This window comes from Protopterus annectens, chromosome 7.part0 (assembly GCF_019279795.1).
Source record: "Protopterus annectens isolate FY-2018-M chromosome 7.part0, PAN1.0, whole genome shotgun sequence".
NCBI lineage: Eukaryota > Metazoa > Chordata > Ceratodontiformes > Protopteridae > Protopterus > Protopterus annectens.
The window spans coordinates 574,250,853-574,277,875 of NC_056739.1; the positions used below are offsets into that span (position 1 = coordinate 574,250,853).

Below are 27,023 nucleotides of genomic sequence, written 5' to 3' on the forward strand. Positions count from 1 at the left end.
AAGATAATTGTAATCTCCAAACATCTCACCCTACTTGATTTGGATTTGTCAAAGGGAGATCATCCCTGTTAAACTGGTGGACTTCTTCCAGACAGTCAACAAGGCCCCTGATGAGGGGAAATATGTGCATACAGCCTACCTAGACTTAGCCAAGTCTTTTGACACTATCCCCACTCAGGCATAATTGACAAACTCACCCAGCTACGTGTCAACCCATATATCATTCGATGGGTTGCCAACTGGCTCACTGATAGAACCCATATAGTCAAAGTAGGCGAATCCACCTCCAACAGCAGACCTGTAACCAGTGATGTTCCACAAAGATCAGTCCTGGGACCTCTACTGTTTGGAATCTATTCTCTGAAGTCTAAGCTAAAACTAAAGGTCTTTGGCTGACAAAGTTTGCTGGCGACTGCAAACTCGGAGCAGTTAGAATCTCCAAACGATGTCAACATCCTACACGAGGATCTTACACAAACAAATGACTGTTGTCAAACTCATGGCCTTAAACTTAGTGTAAAAAAAAGTATTATCATCCCTTTTGGTAACAGCGATGTTCCTGCTAACTACCACATCAGTAACAATGCCCTAAGTACGCACTCAGTGCTGACAGACCTGGGCACACAGGTTGACAGCAACATTACCTTTGATCTCCACGTCTCCATAGTGGTAAGAAGGGATTTCTGTATTGCTCATCTTACAAGTAAGGGCATTGCCTCCAGAAAAAAGGAAGTTATAACCTCCCTGTACTCTTCTTTTATCAGGCCAATAATTTTGGTATGTACCTTTCCAAGCACCTGCAGCAATTGGAGAGACCACAAAGTTTCCTTAAAATGAAAATTCAAGGTCTTCAGCATCTGTCCTATGAGAATTGTCTGAAATCACTGTCACTTTATTCTGTTTCATACAGTCTACTCAGAAGTGATCTCTGCCTTGCATATAAGACAATCTTTGACCCTGCTGTATTGGAAATGCTGCATATCCATAAGTCAAAAGGTACATGGGTTACTCGCTCTAATGACCTTAACTTGGTATGTGACTTTAACAGAACCTGCTGGAGGGACAGATTTGTCTCTCAGGGGTTACCACACATTTGGAACAGACTCCTGCTCCATGTCAAGCAAAGCACCTCGTTGGCCTTCTTCAAAAGCAATCTGGACGACTGGATGGGTAACCGTAAATTCACCCCAGGGGTTCCACCTATGTCCCTCTTGGACAGGGGTGATAGGTGCTGATCTTGGAAATAAGGGTACAACTTGTCTAGGCTTGTAAGGGCTCAAGGGTCATTAGCCTAGTAACCTCCTATAATCCTATGATCCTAAAGAAACATCCCCTTCCAAGGAAAAGAAAGGCTGTCCCATCTTCCATGCCAGATGGCATGGCACTCTAAAACAGAACAGGAGGAGCTACTTGTTTAAAGGGGAGGAAAAAAGATCAGCCTAAGGAATACCCCACTGATGGGCAATGTCCAAAGCATGTCTCTGTGAAGCATCCATTTGTGAGCCTGTGTTCTGGACCTGCTCAGAATCTGCCATTAGACTGTGCTCTGAAGGAATGTAAACTGCCTGAAGAGTCAACTGATAACTGACAGCCTCCTCCCAAGCCTGAAGAGCCATCCTGCAGAGGAGGGATGACTTTGTCCCTCTCTGCTTGTTGACATACCGCATCACTGTAGTTCTTTCTGTCTGTGTATACTTTCAAGAGGCCCAGACAGAATATGGGGTGAAAAGCTTGAATGGCCAGAATCAGAGCTCTCATCTCTTTGATGTGGATATGGTCCGATGTCTGATGACAGGGACAGATGCCTCCCACCCCATGTGTGAGGCATTGGTGAATAGTTCTTGAAAAAGGACTGGAAGCTGAAAGGGTAGGCCGGATTTGATAGTAAACTGTTGAATCCATCACTAAAATTCTTTCTTTAGACAAAGAAGGAGAGGTGCAATGGAATTCAGCGGGTGGCAATGCTGCAACCAAGCTGACTTGAGGTACCACTAAAGCTTCCGCACATGCAATCTGGCAAGAGGGAGCATAAGAACAGAAGAGGCTATGAATCCCAGGGCCTAAAGAAACTCTCTCGCTTGAATGGCAGTCAGAAGAAAAGAGACTGAACGAAGGCTGTCAATGACAAAACATTTGGAGGTGGAAGAGAGGCCAACATTGGCACTGCTTGAATCCTGCATCTCAGGTACATATGATCCTGACAGAGAGTCAGGACGGACTTTTAGTAGTTGATAGTGAACCCCCAGAGTTTGAAGAAGAGAGAGGATGAACTCCAGATCCTGTAACAGGCAACTGGGAGATAATGCCTGAAGCAACAAGTCATCTAGACAAGGAAAAATCTGAATGCCTTTGAGCCAGCAGAAACAGGAGCTAGGCATTTTGTGAATACCCTTGGGGCAGTAGAAAGGGCAAAGGGCAAAGCAGAGAACTGAAAATGAAAGGAAGAAGCATAGAAACATAAAAACTTCCTGAAAAGAGGGTGAACAGGGATATGAGGATAAGCATCCTTCTGAACCAAAAACAACAGAAAAGCCTAGGGTAGTAAAAGAGGAAACAAGGTCTGAATAGGAAGCATCCAAAAGGAGAGGACCTTGAAAAAGGTGTTGGGTCTTGGTCTCCAAGTGCCCTCCTTTCAAAGAAACAGGAACTTCCTGGATTAAAAAGTCCTTTCCCACTTAGAAAGGGGGAAGAGGATGAATGGTTCCTTGATTCACCAGGGAACCTAGGACCTTTGGGAAATGAAATTTCCCAACCAACAGGAGGTTGAGGAATCCCTGAAAAAGCAGGAAGAGACTTCCATACTATGAAGTAACCCTGATGGATGATAGAAAGAACCCAACAGTCTGAAGTGATGAGAAACCAATTTAGAAAACAAAGAGAAAGCCAAACGGACAAAGGAAACTATTCCAAGAGGGGTGGGCAAACTGTCAATGAGAAGCTGGCTTATCATATAAAGGAGACTTCTGGGCAACAGAAGTCTGAGAAGCCTTAGCAGAGGTGGCTCGCCCACCACCCTTCCTGCCCTTAGAGGCCTGGAAGGGTTGCCTGTGGCCAAAAGTAGACACAGAAAGATAACTCCTCTGGAACTTAAGGATAGGAGAAACAAAAAAGAAGTTATGCACTCACCATAATGTTCCATTTGTGTTGTCGATCTTCATTTATCTTTGACCTATGGGACTCTGTTCCGAGTCTCGGAACCAACTGGACATTACAAAGCTCACAAGAACCAAAAACTCCTGAGTCAAGTTCCTAGCCAAAATGCCCCTCTAAATTACCTCAGATCGAGTTTGCAGCTATAATGAAAGACTAGGAAAAGATAATACTATAACCATTGAAGAGGCTATGTCCAAGGTCATACATGAGGAAACAAATAGTCAAGACTAAGGTCCATTCCTCAAGAAGTCTGAAGGAGGGGGAAGGAGGGTGGGGTGTCAAGGATAAATGAAGATCAGCAGCACAGATGGAACATTATGGTGAATACATAACTTCTTTATCTGATGTTGTCAATCTTCATTTATCCTTGACCTATGGGACAGAAATCCTAGCTACCTTGTATCTTGGGAGGCCTTATGGAAGGATATTCCTAAGCACCATAGAACCAAATGACACTCTTCCCCTGGAGACCAGATCCACTTTGTAATGAGCAATAAACATATGTGGAGAAGCCCACATCGTAGCTGCACATATATCGTCCATGGAAGTCTTCCAGTGAAAAATAGCAAATGTGGCTATAGCTCTTGTGGAGTGTGTTCTAACTGGGGCTGCCAATTTGAGGTTTTTCCTGTTGTAGACGAAAGTAATGCATTCTCTTAACCACTTAGACAATGTAACAGTAGAAACTGACTTACTCATGGAAGAACCTGAAAAGGAAACAAATAACTGGTCCAACTTTCTGAAATCTTTAGTTCTGTCAAGATAAAAATGCAATTGTCTGTGGACATTCAGTAGATGTAAACAATATTCTCCCTTGCTGGAAAAATTAGGGAAGAATACTGGCAAATCAATGGACCAATTATTAGTCTCAGATAGACCCTTGGCAGAAAGGTTGGATTGGTTCTCAGCGATACCCTGTCTTTATGAAAAGTCAAATATGGAGGTTTTGAAGATAACACATGACTCTTTGAAATCCTCCTAGTGGATATAATAGCTATTAAGAAAATGCTCTTCCATGAAAGAAATTTCAAATCACAGGTAGCAGCCGGCTCAAAGGGGGATTGGATTAAGACTTGCAAAACCATAGTAAGATCTCAGGGAATGAGGGGTTCCCTATAAAGAGGCTTTAACCTTAATGTTCCATTTAGAAAGGCCTTGCACAGCCTATGTGAAATTAAGGATTACCCTTCAAAACCATTATGGAAATTAGAAATAGCAGCAAGCTGAACTTTGATGGCAGAAGAAGAAGCTCCTTGTTCAAACAGCGTAGACAAAAACTGCAAAACCCTTCAACTGGTGCCAAGAAAGAATCAAATTTGTTATTGCGTGCCCATAAGGAAAATCTTTTCCATTTGCTGAGGTACAGTCTCCTTGTGGAGGGTTTATGGGAAGCTAGCAAAATGTTTCGAACTGGGGAAGATAATTTTTTTCATCTGGCAATCAATGGAACTGGAGCAACCAAGCTGTAAGCTTGAGGTTTTTCAGGTTAGGATGAACTAGTCGCTGAGGATGGGTCAGGAGATCTGGATCTGGGTCCAGAGTCCATGGATGTTGAAGTAGATAAGGCCAAAGAAAGGGGAACCAGACTTGCCAAGGCCAAAAAGGGGCAATGAGTATCACTTTGCTCTTCAACCTTATGGCTTTCTTCAAGCAAGGGTGTATTAAAGGAACAGGGGAAAGGCATAGAGTAGTCCCGAGGGCCAATCATGAAGGACAGTATCACTCGGGGACTTCCCCGAGGGGGGGATTAGTGCAAAGTATCTGCTGCACTTGTTGTCCTGGGGGGATGCAAATATGTTGCAGCAAGGCTGGCCCCAGTGACGGAAAATCTCCTTTGCCACTCTGGGATCGAGAGACGACTTGTGAGGCAGGAGGATGCATCTGCTCAATTTGTCTGCTATTATGTTCGAGTTCCCCGGGATGTGCATTGCTGCCAGAAAACAGTTTGAAGAGATCACTCATTGCCACACTAGGTTTTTCAACAAAGGGGGTACGACTTGGTTCCACCTTGCTTGCTGATGTACCAGACTACTGACATGTTGAATGACTGAACTGCAATCATTCCTACAGGGAGGACAGTTTAAAAGGCTTGCCATGCTTAAAGTACTGCCCTCAGTTCCAGAACACTGATATGCAGATTGGCCTCTATTGGGGGCCAAGTACCTTGGATAGTCCTTCACTGAAAATGCCCCCCTCCCCAATATGGGAGGCATCAGTGGTCACTATGGCCTGGGGATGAGGAGAAACAAATGGTCGGCCCAAAAGAATTTCCTCAGATTCCATCCACCAAGATAAATCCCTCTTCTTACGCTTGGTAATTCGGATGAGGTGAGACAAAGGATGAGTGAGAATAGACCACTGGGAGGACAGAAGCCACTGTAGGATTCCCATGTGGAACCTTGCTAGTGGTACTAAAGCAATGGCCACTGCCACGGATCCCACAGCCTGTTAATGTGGGGGGACACTGTCACTGGAGAGAATAATGTGTACCTGTGATCTTATTTTCTGCAGTCTGTGAATAGGAAGGGAGGCTGTGCAAGCGGTTGTATTTAGGCAGGCTCCTATGAATTCCAATTGTTGAGTTGGGCTTAGCTGAGATTTGGCAAGATTCACCATTACACCTAGAGGAGACAAATGCTTAGGGTGAAATCTCTTGTCTGTTCGAGTAGATATCTGGTGGGAGTGGTAAGGAGCCAGTCATCCAAATATGGAAACACTCGTAATATGTGCAGTCTCAGGTGAGCTGCTACTGTTGCCATACATTTGGTGAACACCTGAGGGGGCTGTAGTGAGACCGAAGGGCAGAGCTCAGAACTGATAATGACTGGCTCCCAGCTGGAAGAGGAACCTCCAGGAGTGTTTGTCCATTTTTATGTGGTAATACATGCCCTGGAGGTCTACAGAGCACATCCAATCATCTTGCCCTAAGAAGGGAAGAATAGACTGAACCGTGACCATCCGGAATTTTGTTTGTTTGAACAAACTTGTTCAGAATGCTGAAAATTGGACTCCAGTCCTGTCTTTTTTGGCATCAAAAATAACCCAGAGTAGAATCCAGATCCTAGCTGGTTTGGTGGGACTTTTTGGATGACTCTTTTTTCTAGCAGCTTTTGAATTTCCAGAGCTGCCTGATCCCTCTGATTGGGTGGAACATTGTGGATCTTTCTTCCTAGTTTTGGGGTAAGGTAATGATACTTAGAACCCAAGCATCTGTGGTTATCTTTTGCCAGGCTAATGGATACAAGGATAGTCTTCCCCCGACTGCCTCCAGAGGCAAGCAATCTGGCCTCCTTTCAGGAGCGCTGGTAGAGTTTCCCAGGCTAATGGATACAAGGGTAGTCTACCACTGACTGCCTCCAGAGGCAAGTAATCTGGCCTCCTTTCAGGAGTGCTGGTAGAGTTTCCCTGAGAAGGAATCTCTGGAACTCCGACTTTGCAAACCACCTCTGCTGCGTGGTCAGTGTCTTCCATTACAGCTCCCCCTCTCTGCCCCAGGGGGTGTCATTACCATGTGTGCCCTGGAAAGGCCCTTGGGTCTTCTTGAACCATACTTTCCCTCTTCTCTGGTTCCTGGAATAGAAATATTGGGGAGCAGAAAAATGTACTACTATGGTAGAAAGGGGTTTTCCATCTTTTTCACACCTGGCTAAGGTATCTTTAACTTTAGGGCCAAAAAGGGAAGATCCATAAAATGGAGCACTGATGAACGAAGACTTGAATGGTGCCACAAACAGGCACAGGTGCATCCAGGCATGCCTCCTTACGGCTACACCTGAACCCGTTGACCTAGTCATCCCTTTGGCAGCATGAGCAATAAGCCTCATGAATGAGTAAGAGAGACTCCAAGGTTGCAAGCTGGGAGGCTACTTTATCCTGAACCTCATCTGACACAGCTCTCGCAAAGGTGCACGAGTACTCCTTTGTCAGATCCCACTGAAGTCTAGTGAAGTGTGACAAAATGTTCAATGACCACAGTGAAAAGGTCGAAGAAGCACAGACCCACTTCCCAAATCTGTCCATCATCCTACACTCTCAGTTAGACGGATGAACAGTGGAACTTTCTTCTGCTAGTTCCTTCTTGGTGGCTGCCACAACCATCATGGCATCTACTACTAAACCTTTGGCCCAATGCTGATGGTCTTCCAGAGTTGAAAGTATTTTATCTGGTCTCCTGGAGACTGGTTCTATGGAATCAGGGGTCTTCCATGCCTCCTGGTTGATCAGTTTGATAAGGTCGTCAGCTGGGGGGGTCACCCAAGAGGTAGATGGGTGAGCACCGAATGCTTGCAGATACACAGACTCCTCTGAGGATGGGTCTTGTGGCTTCCAGCCACCCCTCTGGGGGTGACTGGGGGGAACCCTCCCCATCACTGAAATCCTTTGTTTACTGTGGGGGATTTCTCAGAGGAATCAAGGTGTTTCCTCTTACATGACCTCTTCTGAGGGATATCCTCAGTGGGAGCTTCTGTGGAGGAATCAGAAGAGGTATGGCCCTATGCAGGGGTGTCCTGCAGTGTCGGTGCTTGCTGTCCAGCCGTGGAGGTTGGTGGAAGCTCTGGACCAGAGGGGATCCGGGGAAAAGCTCTGATGGGGAAGAAACCAGCTGGGAGCCTGCAGAGGCCAATGTCCTCTCTGTAACTTGAAAGGCAGGTCTCCCCGAAGAGAGACAGCAGCCCAGAACTGGGAAGTACAACCTCAGAACTGTGATCCCACCCCACTCCGAGGAAGCTTCCATCAAGGTCAGAAACAAAGAAGAGCCCACACACAGCATCATGGAGCTATGACCCCTGGAGTCCTTCGGTTCTGAAGCAACTAAAGATCTCAGGTGGAGACTGCAGACGAAGACACAAGAGCTGTTGGCACCAGAGCAGCTGTAATCAGGGAAGTCGGAGCCAAGGTCTCTAAAGCCAGAGTGGTTAGAGGAGGAATGTCTGGTGGAGTCCTTGGAGAAAGATGCCTATCTCCAGCAGGGAGTAAAGCCTGGGAAGAAGTGAACAGACCCCTCACCACGAGAAGCTGATCCACCAATCTCACAACGTCAACTTCTGTCAGACTCCTAGAGGACCGTACTGAAAAGGATGAAGGAGATTCTGGCATCTCCAAAAAGGGACTTGGTAACTGACCCAAAAAAAATGTTCTACTGAAGAAGAGTATCTGGTTCTGGAAACCAAAGGAAACCATGGTTCCTGGCTATAGCGAATACTGTCGGCACTGTAATGGCACCAAGGGAGGGAAGACACTTTAGAGGGTTGGCACCAAGGTGAACAGTGCCAATGTAGTCACTACTACCACAGCTGAAGGAGACAGTTCCATAGATTTTTTCAGATCCACCTTCAGTTCCACAGAAGCTGTGGGAACCAAAGGTTTTGACTTGTTATGAGCCAGAGCTAAGGGTGACATTGGCACCGAGTGACTTCTCTTTTTTTATGAAGAAGTGGATGATAAAGGAGAAGGCCCCCTCGGATTTAGCACCCCCAGGCTGACCAGAAAAGGCCTCTTTAAAAGATGTCTTTAATAACTTGGGCCCGGTGACTAAAGGCTTGACAAATGTCATACTGCTGTTCTAAGTACGCTGGGCCCAAGCAATACACACAAGAAGCATGACCATTGGAGTTTGGCATTTTTCTGCCACAACCAGAACAGGATTTAAAGCCTGTAGTTCCCTTGCTTTTATCTGCCATACTGAAAGACAACAATCAACAGCAGATGCACTCACGTCAAAGACACACACACACACACACACACACACACACACACACACACACACACACGCACACACACACATACATACACACACACACACACACACACACACACACACACACACACACACACACACACACACACACACACACACACACACACACACACACACACACACACACACACACACACACACACACACACACACACACACACAGCAAAAGGAAGAAAGAAGGGAAAGGCTATTAACAATGGTATGCCAAAATCTACTGGAGGTAGGGGAAAGGGATAGCACTACAAGCAGTGGTAGGAAAGATACCAAATGGTATGAAAGAAGAAGGGATAGAACACTCACTCCAAAAACAAAAATGGTAAGGATTAAAGTAGAGAGAAGAGAGCGAGTACTACAAGAGTTATTATAGTAAGCTAACTGGGTAGGAGATTGAAATGCTGAAATAGAAATGGAATAAACAGTAACATTTTTACTTAGATCAAGGACGAGAAGAGTGGCAAACAACATCTGGGGTAATTTAGAGACTGGCTTTCTGGGTAGGAACTTGGCTCAGGAGTTTTTGGTTTGCGCAAGCTGTGTAATGGCTGAGCCGGTTCTGAGACTCAGAACAGAGTCCCATAGGTCAAGGATAAATGAAGATTGACAACATCAGATAATATGTTTAAGGTCCTGAAAGGGTTTATCTTTCTCTTGAACAGACTTAAAACAGATTAGTAGCAATCCCAAAAAGATGTTTATTATCCAAGGAGCATCCAACAGCTTGGCCTTAATGTCCTCAGGCAAAGACTGAAGATGAAGCCAAGAATAACACCTCATGACCGACCAAAAATCCTCAGTCCTGGAAGACGCATTAGCAGCATCTTGATAGAATAGCGAGCCACTTGAGAAAACAAAGTTATGTTCTTACCATAATGTTTCATCTGTGTTGTTGATCTTCATTCATTCATTACTGGTGGGTGTCAGTTCCGTCCTCGGAACAGAGTCGGCCATTATACCAAGCTCGCACCAGCCAAATGACTCTCGAGCTAAGCTTACCCATAGTGCCCCTCTTTCTATCACTTCAGATCAAGTTTGCCCATAAGAAAAGAAAGTGGAGGCTAGGACCAAATCTGAACCTCCAGGAATCTTTCGGAGGGGGATGGCAGGTGAGCTGTAATAAATGACTGAAGATCAACAACACAGATGGAACATTATGGCATGAACCAAACTTCTTTATCTGCTGTTAATCTTCATTCAATCCTCACTGATGGGACTGAGTCCCTAGCTACTTTATTTTTTGGGAGGCCCTATGGAGGGATATTCCTGAGCACCACTGAACCAAAGGAAGCTCTCCCCCTGGAGACCAAATCCAATTTGTAATTAGTGATAAAGGTATGAGGGGTGGCCCATGTTGCTGCTGCACAAATGTCGTCCATGGAAGTACTTGCATGGAAGGCAACAAATGTTGCGACTGATCTGGTTGAATGTGCTTTGTCCTTAATTTGGTAGAAGAGCTTTATTTCATGATAGATAAAGCAAATGCAATCTCTCAACCATTTAGATAGGGTCACTTTGGAAACAGATCCTCCCAGTTTTGGCCCTGAGAATGATATGAATAATTGATCAGATTTCCGTAGTGATTTAGTTCTATCCAAATAAAATCGCAATTGCCTATTGACATCAGGTAAATGCAGTGAATATTCTCCTTGGTTGGAAAATTTGGAAAGAAGACTGGAAGATCAATTGTTTGATTAATAGTCTAATCGGAAATAACTTTGGGTAAGAAGGTAGGATTAGTCCGGAGTGATATTCTGTCTTTATGGAAGACCATGTAAGGACATCCTATGCACAAGGCTTGTAGTTCAGATATTCATCTTGCTGAGGTAATAGCTACCAGGAATAAGGTTTTCCAGTCTAAAAACTTTATATTTCAAGTGGCAGCAGGTTTGAAAGGAGGACAAGTCAAGGATTGTAGAACTAGTGTCAAATTCCAGGGCTCGATTGGTTCTTTAAAGGGGGGGGGGGTCTAATGTGTGTAACACCTTTTGAAAAAGGTCTTACAAAGACGATGAGAAATCAATGATGAATCTTGGAAGCCACTGTAGAAGTTAGAGATAGCTGCCAGGTGCACTCGAACAGTTGAAGCTGTAGCTCCCGAGTGGAGGAGGTTTGATAAATAGTCCAGTACCAAATCAAGTGGAGATGAAAATGGGTCTATTCCCTTTTCTCGAGACCAAATTATGAATCATTTCCACTTGCTGACGTAAAGTGTCCTGGTGGATGGTTTATGAGAAGCCAGAATAATGTGACGTACAGGGGAGGATAGGTTATTTTGCCTGGCAATTACCAGAAGTGGAGGAACCAAGCTGTTAGCTTGATGCTCAATAGGTCTGGATGCATCAACCCCTGTGGATACGACAGCAATTCTGGAGTTGGATCCAGAATCTATGGTTGATGTAGTAGATGAGGCCACAGAAAGGGAAACCAGACTTGTTGGGGCCAATAGGGTGCAATGAGGATTACTCTGCTTCTCAACCAAAGAGCTTTCTTTAGAAACTGCGGGATCAGAGGAAGAGGCAGGAAAGCATATAGCATTCCTGTGGGCCAATCATATACAAGAGCATCTCTTGGGGACTTCTCCTGTGGGGGAATTAGGGGAAAGTAACTGCTGCATTTGTGGTTTGCAAGAGATGCATGTGAACAGATCGCAGCAAGCCTGACCCCAGAGACTGAAAATCTCTGCCGCTATGACAGGATTGAGGGACCACTCATGAGGCAGGAGGATAGATCTGCTCAGTTTGTCTGCAATCATGTTGGAATCTCCAGGAATGTGTGTTGCTATCAGAAAGCAGTTGGAAGTTATCTCCCATTGCCAAATTCTCATGGCTTCTCGACACAATGGGTAGGACTTGGTTCCCCCCTTGTTTGCTGATATACTAGACTACGGCCATGTTGTCTGACTGGATAGCAATCGTCCCTGATGGTAGGGCAGACTGGAATGCTTACAACACTAGAAGCACTGCCCTCAGTTTGAGAACATTGATATGCAGTTTGGCCTCCACGGGTGACCAAATGCCTTGGACCGTCTTTCCCTGGAAATGCTGCCCCCCTCCCCCATCAGGGAAGCGTCAGTGGTCACTATGGCCTTGGGCTGGGAGGGGGAGAAAGGATGGCTCCATAGGTCTTTCTCTGGCTTCATCCACCAAAGTAAGTCTTGTTTGAATTGATTTGATATGCGGATCTGAGAGGACATAGGATGAGTTAAAGGGGACTATTGCTTTAGTAAGAGCCACTGGAGAAGCCTCATGTGTAGTCTTGTCAAAGGAACTATGATAATCGATGCAGCCATAGATCCTAACAGCTGAAGCACTGCCAAAACTGGAACTTTGTCCTGACAGAGTACCACCTGGATCTGGGATCTTAATCTTTCTAGTCTGTGTAGTGGGAGGGAAACTAGGTAAGAAAGGTTGTCAAAAGTTGCCCCTATGAATTTCAGAGTTTGTGAAGGGGTCAACCTGCATTTCTCCTCATTTATTGAGATCCCTAGGGTTGCTGCTAGTTGTAGAGTGTAATGTAAGGCTGATACCAGTAAACGCTTGGTGTGGGCGGTAAGGAGCCAATCATCTAAATACGGAAACACTCGGAATCTTTGCAGTTTCAAGTGAGCTTTTACTACTGCCATGCATTTGGTGAACACTCTGGGGGCCGTAGAGAGACCAAAACGCAGTGCTCGGAATTGGTAATGATTGGTTCTCATCTGAAAGCAGAGGAATCTTCTGGAGCATTTGCCCATTTTTCTGTGGTAATATGCATTCTGAATATCTATCGAGCACATCCAATTGTCTTTCTCCAGAAACAGAAGAATAGACTGAACCGTGACCATCCAGAAATTTGTCAGTCTGACAAATTTGTTTAGGATGCTGAGGTCCAAGATTGGCCTACAGTCCCCTGTCTTTTTTGGCACTAAAAAGAACCTTGAGTAAAATCCGGACTCTATCTCGTCTGGTGGGACTGTCTGGATGACTCTTTTTTGCAGCAATGTTTGAATTTCTTGTACTGCTACGTCCTCTGACTGGGTGGAACATCGGGGATTCGCTTTTGCGGCCTTGGGTAAAGATCAAAGGGGATGTGATGACCTCTGGTAATTATTGTCTGCACCCAAGAATCTGTGGTTAAGGGTTGCCAGGCAAGGTGGTGCAGAGAAAACCATCCCCCGACTGCTTCCAGAGGTAAGCAATCAGACTGCTCTTCAGGACCACTGATAGGGCTGTCCAGAGAGAGTCTCTGGATCCCTGGTTACGCAGACTCCCTCTGCCTCTGAAGGGGCATCTTCCAGATGAGTTTCCCAGTCTGCCCCGGGGAGCAAACTCACCACGTGTGTCACAGAAAGGACCCTGGGCTTTCTTGTACCACATTTATTCGCTCCTCTGATTCCTAAAGTAAGACCGTTGGGGGGGGTGGTGGAAAAACGTACGCCCACGGCAGACAAGGTCCTACCATCCTTTTCACACCTGGCTAAGGTGTTCTTTACCTTCGGGCCGAGAAGAGGCCTCCACGGGACCATTGAGAAGGGAAGACTTAAAGGGATCTGCGAAATCACATAGACGCATCCAGGCGTGACGTCTCATGACAACACCTGCACCCGCTGCTCTAGCCACTCCTTCGGTAGTATGTGAAATCAACCACATGGACGAGTTAGAAATAGATTCCAGGGGGGCAAGCTGTGAGGCAACTTTGTCACATACCTCATTAGCCACTGCTCCTGCCAAGGTTTTCAAGAGTTCTGATATTAGGTCTCTCTGAAGCCGGGTAAAATCTGCCAAGTAGTTCAAGGACCGAATAGCGAAGGTCGATGAAGATTATATCTACTTCCCTAACCTGTCTATCACCCAAGACTCCCTGTTAGGGGGATGGACAGTAGGGCTCTCCTCGGCGAGCTCCTTCTTAGTGGCCACCACCACCACCACCATAGCATCTACTGGTAGGCCTTTAGACCAATGTGGGTTGTCTTCTGATGGAGAAAGAATTTTGTCTGGTCTCTGGGGTATTGGTTCAACGGTGTCAGGATTCCTCCAGGCACGCTGCATGATGAGCTGAACCAGGTCATCTGCAGGCGGGGGTCACCCAAGAAGTAGAGGGCTGAGCACGGAACACCTGCAACAACACAGACTTCTCAGAGGAAGGGTTGGTGGACTTCCAGTCTCCCTGCTGCTTTAAAATTTCTAGTATGTCTCCAAAGGAGACATCCTCAGGGGGAGACTGTGGGGACCCTTTTCCTTCATCATACTCTGTGTCTTCGGTAAGGGACTCCTTGAAGGAATCCATGTGCTTCCTCTTGCACAATCTCTTGTTAGGCACTTTCGCAGCAGGAATGTCTGAGGAAGACTCTGAAGAATGGGTACCTTGTGGAAGGGTGTCCTGAACTTTCCATGCCCAGTGCCCCAGAGTAGTGGTCTGTGTCAGCTGCGGTTCACAAAAAAGATATAAATGGGTTTCCGGCACCGAAGGGACCAGCTGAGTGCCTGCAGAGGCTAGTGCCCTCTCCATCACCTGGAAAGTGGGCCCGCCCAATGAGGGATGGGAGCCCGGAACCAAGAAAGACAACCTTGGAACAGGGGTCACACCTCACTCCGATGAGCCCACTCCCAGGGAAGGAGCCATGAGAGGACTTGGTTCCACCAAGACAGCCAGAACCCTTGCAGATGCCACCGTAGAAAAAATAGGTGCCGTATTAGGGAACATGGTGCCGTCAGACCAGTCTTGATCCCGAGGATGGTTCAGCTGCGAGTGAGTGGATGTCCATAAGATAGGCTCTGGAACCATGGTAAGGTCTACCAATGGAACCGAAGTAGCTGGTACTGGAGTTGGCGTCGGTGTTGAGGGCTCCGATACCTCCAAGGAGGTCGAAGGAAGAATACACGATGGAAGAATACATGATGGAGTCAGTGGAGAGAAATCTTTGGCTCTGGGTGGGAGGGAGGATATGGAAGGAATTGGAAATCCTCTTGCCGCCAATAGCTGATCCACTAGTCTCACTACTTCGAATTCCGTACGGCTCCTGGAGTAGCAGGTTGACATCCCAGACGTAGAATCAGGTCGATCTAAAAAAGGGGCTATATTGCTGTCTAAAAAAAGGGATCTGCCGACAGGGAGTATCGAGTCCGAGGCAATATCTCTTCTTTCGGCATTGTGGTCAAAGGACCAGCAAGATGTATGGGGGGACAGTGACCAGTATTGGAAAAACTATTTTTGGTTCCGAAAGGGGGATCTGTACTGTAGCGAAAGACTGTGCCATTGGAGATGAAGTTTTGGACAGTTCAGTACTCGCTATCGGTACAGAGAGGAAAACTTGTGGCATTGGTGCAGAGGATGGAACCATAGTCAAAGACTGACCCATTGGTGTCGAAGCTGGCACAGTCATTGATGGTTGAAGTCCTGGAATTAAAGATGGCACCATAGAAGGGGTTGAGAGCCCCATTGCTGATATTGCTGGTGCCAATTTTGGAAGTTTCGCCTTTGGTTCCATTGTCGACTTTGAGTCACTAGTATGAGGAGAAGCAGGGAGAGAATGGCTTCTCTTCTTGTGGTCTTTAGGAGACCTTTAAGAATCAGTTTGTTCTCCCTTTCCATTAAAGTACAGGAACTAAAACCCTTACATATGTCACAGGGGGGCTGAACCTTTAGATGTGGCACCCCTAGACAATATATACAAGACAAATGAGCATCTGAGTTATGCATTTTACTCTTGCACTGATCTCACTACTTAAAACCTGAAGTTCCCTTCTTTTCAGCCATAGTCACACACAAGAACGGTGGAACTTGTCCTACAAATAAATGCCTGAGCAAATGCACAACACACACTCACAAAGTCAAGAAATAGAGGGGGAGGACTTTTTTTTTGTATTAGTAAGAAGATAAAGGCAGGAAAGAGAAAAAAAGAGAGGAGGATACGAACAATGTAATAACTGTTACCTCAGAGGTAAGGGAAGGCCTGTACCAGTAATGGTAAGCAGAATACCAAAAACCTTGGTAAAGAAAGGGAAAAAGGCGCTCAAAAAGACAAACAAGGGTAGCAAACTCTAAACGACAACAAACGTCTTAAAATAACCAAAGTTAGGGAAGAAATATTTTAAGAAAGTATAATAAATCTAATGACTTAGCTTGAGAGCTGGCTTGACACATCTTGATGCAATAAGCGGCAAATGAGATGTGAGGTGATAGAGACAGGGGGCACTATGGTAAGCTTAGCTCGAGAGGTTTTTGGCTGGTGCGAGCTTGGTATAACGGCCGACTCAGTTCCGAGGATGGAACTGACACCCATTAGTAAGGAATGACTGAAAATTAACAACATCAGATGTACAACCTAAAATAGATAAGGCAGAAGATTTGCCATCAAAATAAGGGAGATCAGAAATAACCTGACAAGCCTGAGCAATCAAGGCCAGAGCAAACCTGGTCATGTGGGTGTGGTAGTTAATAGCCATAAAGGCCAAAATAAAAGCAGCGTAAACCTTCTTACCAATCCTCTCCATTGCCCTACCATCAGAAGGCAAAAGTTTGGAGAAGGTGCCTGAAGCAACAGGTCATCTAGATAAGGAAAAATCTGAATGCCTTTGAGCCTGCAGAAAGCAATCGCAGGAGCTAGGCATTTTGTGAATACACTTGGGGCTTGGAAAGTTTGTCAGAAGAGACTGACACTACAGCAGGATCAGCAGACATGAAAACCAGACAGACAATTTCTCTATCAGATTGTTTCCATGGAGACATGAGGGCCAGAGACAGAACTGCTACTAAGCATACATTCATTTGCTACAAAAAGCCTCATAATATTCAATATTCTTTTTCATTTATTTGCTTTCTCTTAAAACTTGTCACTAAATCAGTCTAAGGTCATTAAACCAGGATTTTCCACATGCAAGGATGAGAAAAAGCACATTAATTTTTCTTTTGTCGTGCACTTTTAACAAGGCTTTTTTTTTTTTTTTTTTTTTTTTTTACTTTGCAGTGCCTGCAGTTCTTAAAACTGAACAAGAAGAAAGACACAAGGGAGAAAGAAAAAAAAAGAACAGCAGTACCTATTTACAATCCACAATAACAGTACTATTAAGAAAAAAGTTTTCTTTACTTACACTTAACTTTTTCCCCTCTCTTCTCCTCCCCCAAAGCATTTTTCCGATCATTAATGACATGAAGTAAGGCATATAGTTTAGAGCTCCCCACACGTCCTACAAATTCTAAAAAAGTTCAATATTTCCAGATTTTCCTGTTCTGTCATATTTCACAAATATAATTATTGTATTGTAATCCCACATTGAGTCTGGTTTTATTACTGTTCATCTCCATCTCCCAAATCCTGTCTCTGCTTCATTTCCAACATACTCTCCTTTCTTCTAGTGAACTCTCATGCTCCCTTCCTTCTCACCAACATTTTCTGTTGAAACATTGGAAAAGATTTCACAGGTACAGTCTCTCTGTGGTCTTTATTACCAGAAAAACAAGAAGCAGAATCTCCTTTTGTGTCACAGCTCACTTTTTGTTGGACAAACTTTTGTACGTCCTCCTTAGCATGTACTTCATCAAAAAATGATTTTGACCCTCAAGGGAAAAATACCTTGAAGGCAGCTGGGTACAGCAGTTTGAATCTCACACCTGCATCTCAACATTTCCTGAACAGTGGAATGAATATACTCCTCCTCTGCCTAGTGTACAATGAGTAACCATTCTCCAAAAAGACTCTCCTGTCTCCCACTTTTAGTATTTTGTCTTTTTCCACAGTTTTGTCAGAATCAACTCCTTCTGTTGGTAGGATTGCATATTTACTATTAAAGGTGTAGGTTGCTTTCTCATTGCCAGGTTTGGAGCATACATACAATGTGCCCTTTCCACTAACAACTCCTGCTGTGGAATACCAGTCCACTTACTTATTTGTGCCTTCATAAAATTAATGCACTCTGTTTCTTTCAGCTTCTGTGGTATAACTAAAAATATCAGGTTTTCCCTACATGCTCTGTGCTCTAATTCTATTATTCTTTGAAACACCTCTTCCTGAGCAGTCTCATATTCAGCCGCCTTTTCTTCATTTCAACCTCTGATTTTTTACAGCTTTATCATCTCATCTCATCTAAATAACTGTTTCAAGCTTATTCCATTTTTTCCAGCCTTTTGTTGTTTGTGTCGATATACTCCATCAGTGTTTTATTTATTTTAGCCAGGTCTCTGCGCAGTTTCTTATATCTTTCTGTAGGTTACTGGAAGTCATGTCTAGAGGTTGCATTGCTTTTTGCTAAACAGCTGCAGAACTTTCCCCAATCGGTATTTCTTTCTCACTTTTTGAGCTCTTTTATTTAGGTGCTCTGGATTTCTTTTTTACTGGCATCCAGGCAGTACACTTACTAGCCAGTTACTGAAATTTACCCATAAACACAAAACTGGCCATATCTTCAGTTTTGAGCTAGAGTTAAGCTGTTACTCAAGGTACAGCCATCTTGGAAGTCTCCTGAATGTCAGACATTTGACAAGAATCCTACTTAATGTATTCTATCATCCTAGCAATTGTGTTCCCAAAGGATAATTCCTCGTAAGGAGACTCAGGGCTAATACACTCCTCCTCATCAGAACCATAAACCAAAGTGAAGACATCTAATAAGAACAGGACAAGGACCCCTCATCAGACTCCAAATTGTCATCTGAGGAATCTGGCTCCCTGGGCTGTTTAGAAGGGGTAGAGGTCCAAGCAGTAGGAGGCACTGAAACCCCTTGAGGAGGCTTAAGGGCCATCAAGGCAGGCAACAAGCCTTGAGTAAACTTTTGCCATTCTTTTTGAGAATGCTTAGGATGAACTGAAACATGCTTTGCCTGTTGTCTTTACTTGGAAGAGATGTCAGCCCTAACAAATACCGGAGGTTCTGACCCTTGGCTAGATTCAAAAAGACTACCCGAAATATCCTCCCTGATCAATATCTGCAGAATTCCTCTAGGATCCTCCAAGATAATCAACTGTGGCTCCCCCTTAATGTCCGGAGCACATGCCTGCAAAGCCCTCGAGGACTTGTGAAAAGATGGATTCATGCTGGCCTCTGATCGGGTAGTGACAGAGGAATCCAGTAGCCACTTAGCCTACAAAGCTATTACCTGCTTCTAGAGGGCCATCCAGTGGAGGCTGGACAGCTAAAGAATTTGTCCGAGACTTCTTGGCCTTCTTCTTACCTATGAGGACTATCTCAGAGTTAATGCATTCCAGCATGTTGCCCTGGACTAACTGTTTAAGCAGTTGGTTTTCAAGATAAATGGCCAGGAAAGACAAATGGCTTCTAAGTGTCTTAGGCACAAATGCTTTACAGATACTACAAGACGTATGGTTGTGAGAAGCACCCAAACAAAAGAGACACTGTTCATGATGATCCTTATGGGGAATCTGCCACCCACACTGACATTTTTCCTTTCTGGATGACATGAACTCTAGGTAAGCAAAGCAAAATAAATATAAGACCAAAGAAAAGTAAAAAAAAAACAACCCCAACAGGGCACTTATCTGATGGCTGGGTATTCTGCAAAGCAACAAGGCTGTCAGACCAATGACCAACAATGGCGTTCGGAGTGGTGGCAAAACGTCCAGAGTAACTGCGTCTGTACATCACTTTTATGCCCTATGTCCTGCATGGACAGCCTATGTGTGATGTACGGCACATACAAGATCATAAGGCTTTGGTTTACTGGCTGAATGTCAGGCTGCCCTTGACAGGAGATCCCTACAGTAAAGAATACTGCAACAGTGATATAGAAGGGCATCTATAGTCTGCACATCCTTCAATTTACTCTTAGAACTTTAGAAACTGCTTGCCTTTGCAGCTTTGCATTCCAGTCATGGTTCTCTATGCATCAAATTTTTGTTACTGCTACAATATCAAAATATTATAAAGGTGATTCCGTGAATATAAAACAAAGACTACAAAAACACAGAAGGAAAAGAGGAGACAAGATGAAAGCGAACAGACCAAGTTAAGGTTCCGCCTGGGTCAGACTTGACATTCTATTGAGCCTTACTGGAAACAAATCACTAACTACTGAATTATGTTAAGAGATAATAGTGATGGTGATAAACAAGAGATTTCTAGGGAGAAGACAAGGAAAGTACAGATCTTCGGATCTATTGTTCTTTACTTTGTTCTAGATGTCTAGATGTTCGAATGCACTGCTGCAGTAGCCTTAGTTATATGGATTATATCCTGCCAAGGATATAACAGCCAGCGAGCTTCCAAAGCTTCAGGGTACCTTCCAAAAGCCCAAACTGTCTGGCAACATGAACTAAGCTAACTAAAAGAAAGTTTTGTGCCAAGCCCTTCAGAGCTTTCCTGCAAATGGAGAGAGGGAGGCTGGGAAATGAAAGGACAATGCTAGTAAGAACAAAAAATAAATAACATAACCCTGGCATAAACAACATACCAAGAGACAAGGGGGATGAAGGGAAGGAGTAGCTACTGCAGCAGTAATCCTTTGAACATCTACTGTTACAGTGCATTTACTAACACTAGTGTACTATGTTCATCATATTGATCACTGGCTTTTTCTATACAGATAGATTACTGTAGCTTAATACATTTGGAAGGTGGAAGGACAAAAGTCCAGAGAATGGCCTTGCAAAGCCTGACCTACACCTAGAGAAGGAATCAAGCCTTGTAATGCCTTGTAAATGTATGTCTAGATGATCAAGATGTTGCTTCTGGAATACTTCTAGAATCTAACCATTTCCAAAAAATCATACATGAAGCCAAGGCCCGGGTAGAAAGGGCCTTGACCCTGCCTGGAAAAGTTTTGTTGTGGTAAGTATAACAAAGGTGATAGCCTGACACAACCATTTGGAAATAGTTTGTTTTGACATTTTGACACAGGTTGTCCCTTCTTATTACCTTCACAAGAAATGAACAATAGATCCAAAGATCTAAAAGATTTAGTTCTGTCAAGATAACACCTGAGCTGTCTGTGGACATCTAAGGTATGGAATATCCTTACTCTCTCATTTTTGGGTTCAGAAAAGAAAACGGGGAGTAGGATACTTTGGGGTAAAGTAAACATGGATACCACTTTAGCATAAAAGAAGGATTAGTTCTCAAAGAAACCCTGTCCCTCTAGAAAATGAGATAGGGTTGACTCACCATAAAAGCTTGCATCTCAGATACCCTTCTTGCAGAGGTCAGAACAATCAGTAGAACTGTTTTCCATCTTAAGAACCTCAAGTCAGCCAGGTTAGCGGTTTCAAATGGAGCAAATGTTAGCTTCTCTAACACAAAATTAAAATCCCAAGGAGGGGTTATTGTTTTTCTTATAGGCCTCTTACTTAAAACCCCTTTCAAAAACATTTTGACATGATAATATATTGAAAGAGAAGGATCTATGGACAGACATGCTGAAATGGCTAATAAATGAACCTTGATAAATAAGTAAAAAGGACCAAAGGATAGTAACTCACACAAATATTGCAAAACCAAAAAACAAGAGAACAACTATCCCTAAACCGGTGCTGGTTATGTTGTTGGCATAGACTAGAAAACCTTTTCCATTTACTAGGATATGATTTTCTAGTAGCAGGCTTTCCTGCCTCATTTAGTACCTGCTTCAAATCCTCAGTAAACAGGTCTCTAAAGGGAATTAAGACACTATCATCCAAGCAGTCAAAGTTGATTGGTGATGGAGTGTATCAAACACCCCTGTACTTGTGTGAGCAGATCTAGTCTGTGAGGAAGCTTGTGCTGCCCCTAGATATTTCCAAAAGAAAGGAGAACAATGGTTGCCTGGGCCAGAAGACAGTCACCACAATGATCTTGGTGGATTCCTTCTAAATCTTCAAAAATATGCACCCTGGATATTGGTGGAAATGATGGAAACCATACACAAGCATTCCTACCCAAGGGAAAAGAAAAGGCATCTGTCTTCCAGGCCTTCTTGCATGGAGTCCTGGAGCAGAATGTTGGCAGCTCATTATTCAGAGAGGAGGCAAAGAAGTCTACTTTCCCCACAGATGGATTAAACCTTGGAAGACCCTCTGATATGGTTTCCATTCATGAAGGTTTGCCCTTATCCTGCTCAGCTTGACTGACACACATTTTTTTAACAAGAAACATTAAATTATCACTTATGACATAGACAGTCATACATTTATATAAATGAAAACAAACCATATTGACATAATTTTCATTGCAAACATTACACACCACATATAATCCATCCAGTCACTGTCAGACATTACATAGCTCATTCAAATCCTGCCTTCTTGTAAACCTCACTCCTTCTCTACATGCACTGTTCCCACAATTCCCATTTTATTTTCTGTGTAATATGCTCCTACACTTTTCTAAAGATCCAAATTCCAGTTGTTTGTTTGTATTATATTCACTACTTTGACTGCCACACTTTTGTTCTGATGGAATGAAAGATTCTTGTAGAGTGAGATAGTGCTGTGAAGCTATATCCCACGCTAACATCCAGAGAGAGTATGACCTGGTTCCCCTTGCTTTCTAATGTACCACATGATTGTGGTGTGTCTGTAATAAGCTGAAGAGCTCCTGGGACCAAAGATGATTCCGAGAGTTGGCTGCCTTGATGAGGGTAAGCATCTCTTTCATGTTTATGTATTTGCATCTGTCTTTGATGTCCCACACACCTTGCAGTTCTATCCCTCCTGAAATTGTTCCCCAAACAAAGTCTGAGGTGTCTGTGGTGACTGACTTTTTGGAAAAGGAAGGGAGAAAGGGAGACCTGGCTTCAGGGACATTTGTTGTCTCCATCAAGTGATTTCCCTTCTGACAAATCCTAGTATAAGGATCTGAAAAGACAAGAGGTTTTGGTGCTAGGACCAAAGAGACTTCAGATATCACTATATCTTTCTCAAGTAGAGTCTTGCCAGGGGTATCATAAGAATCATAGAAGCCATGAGACCCAAAATCATGAGGTACTCCCTCATAGTGACCAAAGTCTGAGTGAGAACCCTATGCATAGATCTAAGTCTACATCTATTTTTTCCTGTGGAAGAAAAGCTCTTTGAACTGAGGTGTTTAGCTGATATCCCAGAAACATAATCTTGTGAGGAGTCAAGAAACACTTTTGAATGTTCTCTTGGAATCTCAGCTTGTGCTAAGAGCTCTCTCACCCAAGAGAGAGATTCCTGACACTTTGAAAAAGCTCTGCAAAAATAAGAAAGTTGTCTAAATATGGAAAATGTGGATACCCTGTAGTCTGCAATGAGCTCAACTGGAGCTAGACACACTGTGAACACACTTGGTTCAGTGGATAGTCCAATAAGGCAGACAAATTGTAATGAGATACAGACAGAAAACCTTAAAAAACGCATGAAATCTGGATAAATAGGAATTTGATACTAGCATCTTTTAAACTGGGTCTATATTACAAGATCGAATGTTTAGGTGATGGAACATCTAAACATCGAACTTGTAATCTTGAACCTACAAACGTCGAACGGTGCAGGGAAACATGTCTGTCGTCCACAAAAATAAAAAAAATAACTTTACACCCAAACTAAGTGGGGGGCTTGCCCCCCCTCAACTAAATATACCAACTCTGACATCGCTCTACAGTAGACAAAACAGCAAAATCGGGCGAACGACCAAGGGAAATCTTTCCCTGCGTTAAATTGGCCGTTCGCTGTTTTTTTGCTTTCGATATTACAAGTTCGATGTTTAGGTGTTCAATCATCTAAACATTTGATCTTGTAATATATAGACCCTTTTAAATTTAAAGTTACAAGGAAACCTGAATGAGGAAGAAGAAGTAACAGATTATGACGTGACATCATTTTAAATTTGGGGACTACTACAAATGAGTTTAAGGAAGAAAGATCCAGAACTTGTCTCCAATCATTTTCTTTCTTTGGCACTAAAAACAGTATCAGTGGCCATAGCCCTTGAAGAAGTATCTATACAGTCATACACACTGGAAACAATATCTAGTGGCTTGAACAATAGAAGAAATTCAATTACTTAAAGCAGATTTTTCCTCACAAGAAGAAACTGATGATAAAACATTCCTCATACTTTCACAATTAGTCAGAACAAACCTTAACATATGAGCTTGACAATTCAAAATTATCAAAGTTGGTGAAGCATACACTTTTTCCCCATAGTTATCAGTAATCGTCCCATCCATATCAGAAAGATTATGATTGGAATTAACTAAGTGTTTTGCAGCTGAAGGATTAGCTAAAGGTACAGCTGCTGGAGCAGGTTTGGGAAGAGTATATAAAAACTTAAAAGAATGAAGAACTGTACACATCCTATCTGCCTTTTTAGTGGCAGCTGGCTGACTGTCAGGAAAATTGGAGGCAGTAACACACAACACACACACACACACACACACACACACACACACACACACACACACACACACACACACACACACACACACACACACACACACACACACACACACACACACAAATCCTCCAAAGTTAAAAGAACTGCAGGAATGAGTACAGGTTCTGGAAATTCTGTCTGTAACAGCTTATAGTATTTTTAAGGGACTGAGAAACCTCAGTGTTCTCCCACTGCAAACACTGGGACATTCTAGAAATAATATCAGTGAAAGAGACACCCCCCCCCCCGGCACAAACAGAGTCAGAAACTGAGCTCTCTTTTGAGTCTGAATCAGAAATCTGAGGAGAAAACCATGAATCTGTCCCTTCATGCTCCTGTCCAGATTCAGAATGTTGAATCTCTTCAAGAAAGGAGGTATCCCTCTTTTTTTAACAGAAACTACTTTATAAGAAGGATCAATTGCTGGAATTAAACCCAGAGCCAGACCCAGTAAACTACTCCTGTCTAAGGAAATTTGAAGAGAGTTAGTTTTCTGTTTCTTTTTGAAAGGAAAAATGGGACCAACAGTGTTATTAATGGCATCAGCAGTTTCCCCAAGGAATGGCCCTACATTCTGACAAAACAGGGAAGGTCTCCCTGTTCCCTTTTCCAGGACTGACAATAATGGCTCTCCTTTGCCCACTGAGGGGACCGCAACTGCTGCAAAGGGTGTGGCTAACTCCAGTCCATAGTGGCTGTAGGTGATGCACCAGAAGGATTTGGGTAAAAGATGAGTGGTCTGAGGTACAACTCAACCATCTGCAACTAAGGCAAATTGCTAGCCTGCTGTGATGGCAAAGGCTGCTTAACTTTTTTTTTGTGGCTGGAAGAAGGATCAACATATTGTTTCAGGGTTTAGCCCAAAATTGTGCCTCTTTCCCAGGGGGAAACAAGCAGCAAATGCTGGTAAAAAATAAATGCCTTTAAAAGTCACTTTTTCACAGACAAACACAGTAAAAAGCACTTTAAAACAATTTGCCAGATCCACAAAGTAAAATAAACACAATTTCTCCACAGAAAACATAGTTTACAGTTACTTTAAACAACTTTTAAACTGACAGGAAAAACAGTGCTCCCATTTAAAAGTTACAGTCTCATGACAGTCCTTTAAAACACAAACTGCTAGCTTTAAAATAACTTTCTCAAAGAGGAAAGCATTAGTAATAAACAAAAATATTGAATGGAAGGTTTTTCCACCAAGGGGAACTTATTTGCTCAGCAAAGGAACAGAACAAGCAACCATCAATCCTCGAAAGCTTCAGAGGAGTGTACTCTTCAATGGTAGTAAAGCTCTAAAAGGTCTAAAGCCCAAACTTGCCTTTTAGTCAGCTCAGCTTGAGCGACCAGACAGTTTGGGTATTTGGAAGGTGCCCTGAAGCTTTGGAAGCTGTCTGTCTACTATATCCTTGGCAGGATATAACCCATACAGCTAAGTCTACTGCAGCAGTTATCAATACGCTGAACATTATGTTCTCCTGCAAGTGGTACTATATGCAAAAGTGGTTATGTTAAATTTGTTAATCTGGTAAGATGAGGAGATTCTGTAGGACTCATCAATCAGGGCTTGGGGCAAAGCCCAAGCACAACATCAATAAACATTTAAAGAAACTTAGTAATGTACATTGAACACAAGAAACAACACACAATTCCATGTCACTGAAATGCAGTGTTCTCTAATAAAGGTACTCAAGTCTAGGCTGAATTCACTACTATTTAAAATTAACAAATAATCAGCATTGTACCGATTAAGCACTGGTCAGTAAAAGAAATTGGCAAAGTTTTTTCCCTATTCAGTTTTCAATTTGTTTTCATTTATCAGTGATTCAACTAATAAATCCATGTGGTTTACTTCCAAAAATAAGGATTATAGCCAATATGCAGCTAACAATAGGAAGCATAAATGATCTTGGACACTGCAAGCTATAAAGTTGTTTTTGGCTGATGACTTAGTTGTATTTACAACAGATATACATAATGGCGTATATGCGAGTTCCTTTTCCACCCCAGTGTACACAGCTTCAAGCTCTATATCACCTCACTCTGTACTCTGAAAGAAATGCATTTTCTTTGTGTTCTTTGGCTTATAATACTGCCAAAGGTACTGGGCCACAGCTGAGACCATTGTCATATTTAATATCACCAAAGTCACTAGGCCACAGTTGAAACCACTATGCTCTTAAATGTTATAAAAGTGTTTACACACACCTTACTGAATCCCATTTAAGTAGTTAACACTGTCTCCAAGAAGACAGTCATAGTTATAATTAGTGGAAGAGGACAGCTTTGCCCACCTCCATTCCCATATATAAGCTCTACCAGCCAACATATATCTTTTGAACTTTCATAATCATGCATGGGTCTCCTCAAATTATCTACGGTATGATCCCAATTATTCTCATTTGGGGTAATATACAATTATCGACCATGGGATGGGTAAGGCCAATCTCTAACCAAATTGGTTGGGTTAATTCAAGCACAAAATGGGAAATACTTAAGCTTAAAATGACCCACAAGGTCAGCTGGCCTAATACTCGCCTATTAACCTATAACTGGGTAAGCCCCCTAGGCATAAGTGCATTTTCAGAGGGAATCTCTGGTTTTGTGAACTGCTGAGAATAATACAGTCTGTACTTGGAGACTGACCCAGAACTACAGGATGATGCATGACCATCTGATAATATGCAATCAGTTACAAAATACAACACCTGTAAGAGGGAATTAAAGAATTTGGTGAGAGGAATTTTAGTAAAATGCAATTCTACAACTCACAGTTTGCCCCTGCAGGATCTGACACACATTGCTGGCAACTGCTT

The 27,023-nt window shown here is 43.3% G+C and overlaps 1 protein-coding gene across 2 annotated transcripts in view; it reads right to left on the reverse strand.

The window, feature by feature from the left end:
* Positions 1-27,023, reverse strand: part of LOC122806599 (P2R1A-PPP2R2A-interacting phosphatase regulator 1-like) — an 848,478-nt gene that overhangs the window by 498,536 nt on the left and 322,919 nt on the right. The gene's annotated exons all lie outside the window — the stretch shown is intronic.